The sequence below is a fragment of the Haematobia irritans genome, chromosome 1, assembly GCF_050003625.1.
Source record: "Haematobia irritans isolate KBUSLIRL chromosome 1, ASM5000362v1, whole genome shotgun sequence".
In the NCBI taxonomy this organism is placed as follows: domain Eukaryota; kingdom Metazoa; phylum Arthropoda; class Insecta; order Diptera; family Muscidae; genus Haematobia; species Haematobia irritans.
The window spans coordinates 105,409,921-105,417,848 of NC_134397.1; the positions used below are offsets into that span (position 1 = coordinate 105,409,921).

General features: G+C 30.9%; 2 long non-coding RNA genes across 2 annotated transcripts; both read right to left on the reverse strand.

The window, feature by feature from the left end:
- Positions 1-4,186: 4,186 nt before the first annotated feature.
- Positions 4,187-5,002, reverse strand: LOC142221558 (uncharacterized). Its single transcript, XR_012718120.1, has 2 exons — positions 4,839-5,002; positions 4,187-4,774 (listed from the first exon to the last, which is right to left on the reverse strand). It is a non-coding gene; the product is annotated as an uncharacterized LOC142221558 (long non-coding RNA).
- A 1,695-nt stretch (positions 5,003-6,697) lies between these two features.
- On the reverse strand, positions 6,698-7,477 carry LOC142240881 (uncharacterized). The gene is made up of 2 exons (XR_012723419.1): positions 7,109-7,477; positions 6,698-7,017 (listed from the first exon to the last, which is right to left on the reverse strand). It is a non-coding gene; the product is annotated as an uncharacterized LOC142240881 (long non-coding RNA).
- Between the last annotated feature and the right edge of the window lie 451 nt (positions 7,478-7,928).

Sequence of the window (7,928 nt, forward strand, 5' to 3'; positions counted from 1 at the left end):
AGGGGTACAATTAGTAGTACAGTTACATGTGCAAAATTTGATTGAAATCGGTTCAGATTTATATATAGCTCCCATATATATCTTTCGCCCGATATGGACTAATATGGTTCTAGTAGCCAGAGTTTTGGCCCAATTTGGTTGAAATTTTGCACAGGGAGAAGATTTAGCATTGTAGCTATGCGTGCCAAATTTGATTGAAATCGGTTCAGATTTAGATATAGCTCCCATATATAGCTTTTGCCCGATTTACACTCATATGACCACAGAGGCCAATTTTTAACTCCGATTTAGTTGAAATTTTGCACAGGGAGTAGAATTAGCATTGTGTGCCAAATTTGGTTGAAGTCGGTTCAGATTTAGATACAGCTCCCATATATATGTTTTTCTGATTTCGACAAAAATGGTCAAAATACCAACATTTTCCTTGTAAAATCGCCTCTGCTTAATCGAAAAGTTGTAAAAATGACTCTAATTTTCCTAAACTTCTAATACATATATATCGAGCGATAAATCATAAATAAACTTTTGCGAAGTTTCCTTAAAATTGCTTCAGATTTAAATGTTTCCCATATTTATTTACTAAAATTGTGTTCCACCCTAGTGCATTAGCCGACTTAAATTTTGAGTCTATAGATTTTGTAGAAGTCTATCAAATTCTGTCCAGATCGAGTGATATTTAAATGTATGTATTTGGGACAAACCTTTCTATATAGCACCCAACACATTTGACGGATGTGATATGGTATCGAAAATTTAGATCTACAAAGTGGTGCAGGGTATAATATAGTCGGCCCCGCCCGACTTTAGACTTTCCTTACTTGTTATAATATTAAATTGAGCCGACGGGCTTTTTGGGCAGCAAATAAATCAATGACTTCTTCAGTCGGCACATTTATTCGGCGATGAACCGACATTAATGCCAATCCATGAGTCTACTCTCGCTGGTCGAATTTCTAAGATACGTCTTTAATCTCTTCATTGTTGAAAATGAACGTTCGGATGAGCACGTACACACAAAAAAATTTCACGAAAATTTTTCCAATTAAAATTTTAATTGAGTTTTAAAAAATATTCAATTAAAAATTTAATTGATTTAACAAATTTTTTAATTGAAACAAAAATCAATCACAAAAATAATAGTATCAACTAATTTTTTAATTGGATCAATTAACTTTTTAATTGACCTTCAATTAATTTTTTAATTGATACTATCATTTCTGTGATTGAAGACATTTCAATTAAATTATTGGATCAATTAATTTCGTGATTGAATCAGAAAAAAATTTTTTGTGTGTAGTAACTGCAGGGATGGAAAATGCAGTACGAAAGTACTTTTTTCAATACTTTTTCACCCCGGTCAGTACCGTAGTATCCCCGCTAATGATTTAGTACCTTTTGTGTAGACATTTTTGAGTCGATATCAGATTTATGGTACAATAGCTTCGACAAAATATTTTAATATATTGAGAAAGTCTTTATCAACCTTATTTGCTAATAATCTTTTACAAATATGGCAAAACAGACATGTTCATGTGGGAAGAAAATCTCGATTTTGTAAAAGACATAGTCAAAAACAGGATTTTATTGAACTTCAAGAATGATTTAGTCGAAAAAAGAATGCGATTCTATATTATCGATTTTTTATTTCGGTAGAAAATGTTGTCAAAATTTTATTTCTATATAGAATTTTTGCAAAATTTTATTTTTATAGTAAATGTTGTCAAAATTTTATTTCAATTGAAAAGTTTATAAAAATTTTATTTCTATAGGAAAATTTTGCAAAATTTTATTTCTATAGGAAAATTTTGCAAAATTTTATTTCTATAGAAAAAATTTTGCAAAATTTTTTTCTATAGAATATTTTTGCAAAAAACAAATGGAAAAAGAAGAGGAGGCACGCTCAAAATAAACCCAGCCATGTGAATTCAAATCGATGATTTGACAGTGGCATAGGAAAAGAGATATGTTTGTTTCGAGTTTATTTCGGCATAAAGGTGAGTACTATGTTCGGTTTTTTCACCAAAACACTAAGTTAAAACTACAAATATATTTATGAAGACGATTATATTTTGATCGAGTATTGCCAAATAATGGATGGAAAAGATCCAAGGAATTGATTGCAAATAATTTTATATTTCTAAATTAGTTAATTAAAAAAAGTAACCGTGAAAACAAGCTGGTTTTCAGCTTGAAAACTGAACATAGTACTCAGCTTAAGCCGGCTATCAATGTAAAACCTTTTTTCGGAGGGTTCAAGTGTGGTTTTTGTTGGGTTTAATAAACTGCCTGAATTTATTCTGATAATTGGTTGATAGTTTTGCTGCAAGTAGAGGATGCTGATGAGGAATGTGGTAATTCCGAAACGTGCGTCCATCCAACCATCTTGCAGTCTATAGGGCTTTGCCCAAATAAATTTGACAAACATTCTTTTCCTCTGTTGGTTAAGCTACTCTTGTAGTTTAGTCAATGTATGGTTTTAAGCTGAAATAAAAAAACAACAACAAAATTTTATTTCTATAGAAAATTTTTCCAAAATTTTATTTCTATAGAAAATTTTTCCAAAATTTTATTTATATAGAAAATTTTGTCAAAATTTTATTTTCTTTAAAATTCAGTCTCTTGACAATAATCTTCCAGTGAAATTTTTGTTGAAATTTAGTAAAAAGTACCTTTTTTGTACTTTCTTAAAAATTGTATTTTCCATCCCTGAGTAACTGGCAAAGTGACCAAAATTTTTAAAAGAATATGCACGTTTGGAAATATCTCTTTATTGCACTCTCCAAGTGCTTCCATCGCTGAATTAGGCAGGTTCATTTCGCAGGTTTTGCGCCATTTCATTTACACATGTGTGTTTGGCTGTTTCGTTGTTGTTGCTATGGCCAAACAAAGCGAGTCATGTTCAGAAAAAGAACAACAAACACACATAAAAAGCAGAAATACATTTTCCAAAAATGAAATTTGTGGTGCGAGAACAAAAACAATTTGTTTTTTTCGACCGTCGTTTGACGGGCTTTTCAACTAGTATTCTATGATTTGTGCAAGTTTTATAGGTAAGCGTTTTTCAAAATAAAACCTATGCAGCTAAAAATATATATTTCTTTATCTAAAATTATTCATTCATTTCGGGGGGGGGGGTTTGATCCCCCTCACCCCCCCCCCCCCTGAATACGGCCTTGCCTGTAATTCAATTGAGTTAATTTAAAGGTGAGTGCTATGTTCGGTTTAGTGTTGTAAATTTTGATTACTTTTGACTACTCGTTACTACTCGTTACTTTTGAATTGAGTACTCGTTACTACTCGTTACTTTTATAAAAAAATTAAAAAAGACATTGTGGGCACTTTTTAATAATATCTTCCTCTTTTTTAAATTTAAAAACAGTATAGAAAAGCAAATTACATTATCCAGTTTTATTCTAGTGTTATAAAATGTGGTGTTGTAGATATATGGGTCTCGTTAGAAAAAGATTTTCACCAATCATTCAAATTTTTAGAGCCAATTTCGTATTCACTATTTGGTATTTTTTCGTCAGGGTATATCTAAATGGCATTGTGTATTACTGATGCTTGCAATTTGCAAACTTTTTAAATCCACCATTGACAGTGGATGAAAATATTTAGCGATCATTTTTATCGTGAGACCCAATGTTGAAATTTTCCAAGGGTTTTTGAATAAGCTTGAGTACCTTCTCTGAAAACAATTGGATTGAACCAGCTGAAGTCAACGACATTATTATTCATACTATTCGCATGAGACGTGATCCATGTGATGCTTTAAATTATAGCTCCCACCTACACCCAATGCAAATTTTTTCAAATGCAAACGTTTTTAAGAAATCGGATAAATTTTTCACTTTGTTCAAAGGTGAAGCCATATATCCTTTTCGTGTTATTTTAACTGATAAAACGATTTTCGAAAACTTCAATTAATATTTTTCAAGAAGTCAAGAATTTTACTTCCAAACCGCCAACTTACTCACCGTCAGAAGAAAAAAACTGGCATTGAAGATATTGAGTACTCTTTTACTAGTAACGAGTACTCAAAAAATTAGTCAGTAACGAGTACTTGTAATCAAATACTCGTTACTTTCCCAACACTAGTTCGGTTTTTCCACCAAAACTAAAAGTGCAAAAATATAATCGTCTTCATATATATTTTTGCACTTTTAGTTTAATTTGAAGAAGATAATTAAATTTAATTGGTGCGCATTTTATTTTTTATCGAGTTTTCATCAAGCTTTAGCAGAATTATGTTTGTTTACATTTACAATTTTGATTATTTTAGAAAAAGTAATCGAGAAAATAAAATGATTTTCAACTCGAAAACCGAACATAGTACCCACCTTTAACAGCAAAAATGTTACTACATACATATTTTAATAAATCCAACAGAAAATCAATAAAATGTTTGTGCTAATTCATAGGTCGTTTGGAAGATTTTCCATGTTATTTACTACCACTACGACCGCCATAACTTTCGCATACTCTACCACATTGCATTCGATTAAATTGATGTGCTTCTTCAGCACAGCGTTCTTTGGTTTTAGCAAAAGGTTCAGCCATGGTCGGGAGTCAGATGGTTTATCCTGACCAGCTTTTTCAGGTATAGGAATTAATTCCGATGCTATGCCCCAATCGGATCGAGTTCTATAACTAAATATAGCACTGTTACTGTATTCTTCGATATTTCTTCTATGACCAGGCCACGTGAGGCAATATCAGTTGCTATAAGATTGTTTACTTCACCAGAGATAATATCTGCAATAGCGAAACCCATCTAATTTTAAATCATTAGACAAATCATCAGCTAAAGCTTCCACATATTTAATAAAAATCTTTACCAAATAGAATTTTTCATTCTCTTCAATAATTTCGATGGTTTGCTCGACCAAATCCAATGATACATCACGCACCGGTATGGGGTTGTTCAAATAACCGTCGGTAAAATGTCGGACTTCTAGCACTTGTCATTACGGGTTTTTTATCGAGCCGTATATCCAACGATATCTTCATTAGCGTAGCTAGACAATTTTCCTAGGGGGGCTATAGCCCCCCTAGCTGAAAATTTATAGACTGAACTTATAGGTTCAATTAATGTTTTATTTCATAAAAATGAATAACAATATAGGCATCAAAATAACTCGACAATTAATTTATAATAAAGCAACTAAAAGTAGTTCCACACTCTTCCCAGCAAAACAAGTAAGGAAAGTCTAAAGTCGGGCGGGGCCGACTATATTATACCCTTCACCACTTTGTAAGTCCACATTTTCGATACCATATCAAATCCGTCCAATGTGTTGGATGCTATATGAATCCATACACATATATTCTGTATATCTGAGCAGATCTGTACAGAGTTCTGCAATACTTATAGATTTTACATTTAAGTCGGCTAATGCGCTGAGGTGGAACACAATGTTAGTAAAAAATATAGGAAACATTTAAATATTAACCAATTTGAGGCAACTTCGCAAAAGTGTATTTATGATTTATCGGTCGATAGATGTGTAATAGAGTAATAGGAAAATTTGAGTCATTTTGATAAGTTTTCGACTTAGCAGTGGCGATTTGATAAGGAAAATGTAGGTATTTCGGCCAGTTTTGTCTAAATATGAAAAACATATATATGGAATCTATATCGAAATCTGAACCGATTGCAATCAAATTTCACGTGCATAGTTACTATGTTGAATTTACTCCCTGTGCAAAATTTCATGTAAATCAGATTACAACATTGACCTCTGTGGTCATATGACGGAAAATCGGGCGAAATATATATATGGGAGCTATATCAAAATCTGAACCGATTTCAACCAAAATAAACACGCATATGCAGAACCTTAATTCTACTGCATGTGCAAAGTTTCAGGTTCAATTCTACTCCCTCTGCAAAATTTCTCGTAAATCAGGGTAGCACGTTTGCCTCTGTGGGCATATTAGTCCAAATCGGGCGAATGATATATATGGGAGCTATATGCAAATCTGAACCGACTTCAACTAAATTTTGCACAATTAACGATACTATAAAACGTACTCCTTGTGCAAAAATTCAAGCAACTCAGGGCAATACTCAGGCTTTTGAGGCCATATAAATCCAAATCGGATGAAAGATATATATGGGAGCTATATCTAAATCGGAACCGAGTTTAACCACATTAAGCACACTTTTACTCCATTTTTTTCATATTTTAATGCGTTATTTTTTGTTTTCTTAAAAAAAAAGTAAGAATAAATAAAATGGTACAAATTATTAAAATTTTGCCACAGAAATGCTAAATTCATTATAGAAATTTTTTTAGAATTTTTGAAAATATTCGAGGGAAAGCGTTTCAAACAAGCGTTAGAAGCGTTAAAAATCATAAAAAATATGCATTTTTTTTTGTATACTTATAACAAAATTTTTTAATTCACATTCAAAACACTGAATTCGGGTCACACCTTAAGAAGTGATTCAAATTCATTGCAACGGCTGCTGAAACGGTGGATATTCGTTCTATGACAATTTCATATTACATTCATCGCTTCTCCGCCAATTTTGCACCACTTCCGGACCCAAAAAGAACATTTTCACTTCTTTTTTGGCTACGCTTTTTTGCAGCATTATTAAGTTATTAATTTATGAAAGAATATTTTTAATATCAATTACTATTTTTTAATTAAATTGACTAAACCAGACTAAACAAAATAATAAAGGAGCTTTAGTTATTCAACTAAATCAAAAGTGCAACCACAGCTTTATTTTATAAATATCAGATTTCAAACATTACCATCGGCAACTGCTGCCACAACCAAAGTAATTCGATTGTGCATGAAAATCTTTAGCGGAACTTTGTGCGGTTGTATATACTTGTTTAATTTTTATAAAAATGTAAAATCGTAAAATCGGTTTTCAAATTCTGGGGGGGGGCTAAAATTTTTCTGGGGGTCTAAGCCCCCTCCCCAGAGGCCTTCCTACGCTTATGGATATCTTCCGAATCTGAGGTTCAAAACCCATATCCAAAATAAGATGAGCATCATCTAAAAATAGATAAGTAATAGTGGCTGTGTCAATAACATTCGCTTGCACAATTTAAACGATCAGGAGTGCAGATAATAATTTCCATACTACCTCCAACACATCCAATTTGTTCACGGCGATTGCCTTCTCCATAAATCGTATTGCTGAATGAATTTTGTTGTTCCCTTCTTTCTCAATTTGCATGCCAATTCACTCTTTGGCGCCAAAACGCTATGACTGTGGAGTATTTTGATGTACAACATAGCGAACAATAAAAACTCTAATATGTCTACAATTTCTGTTTGTGCTGTACCGTGAGATGTTCATTCTTAATAAAATAATAAATAAAATTATTTTATTATTGTCTAAATTTTGCACGACAACAAACCAATCCACCGAAGTTGCCAAAACTTTCGAATTTCATTGTTACCACGTTTTCTTTATGAATGCATTTTTATTGAAAACAATTGAACCTTCACATTGAGAAACATTCTCTATATTTGTCAAACAATTTATATATATATATATATATATATATATATATATATATATATATATATATATATATATATATATATATATATATATATATATATATATATATATATATATATATATATATATATATATATATATATATATATATATATATATATATATATGTATGTATATATATATATATATATATATATATATATATATATATGTATATATATATATATATATATATATATATATATATATATATATATATATATATATATATATATATATATATATATATATATATATATATATATATATATATATATATATATATATACAGTGCCGGTCAATAAAATAGCACCAACGTCGAACATACTTTTCATTCCATAAAAAAAAATTGTGCTAATTATTTTAACACAACTCAGCAGTAACGTAGTACTCTATT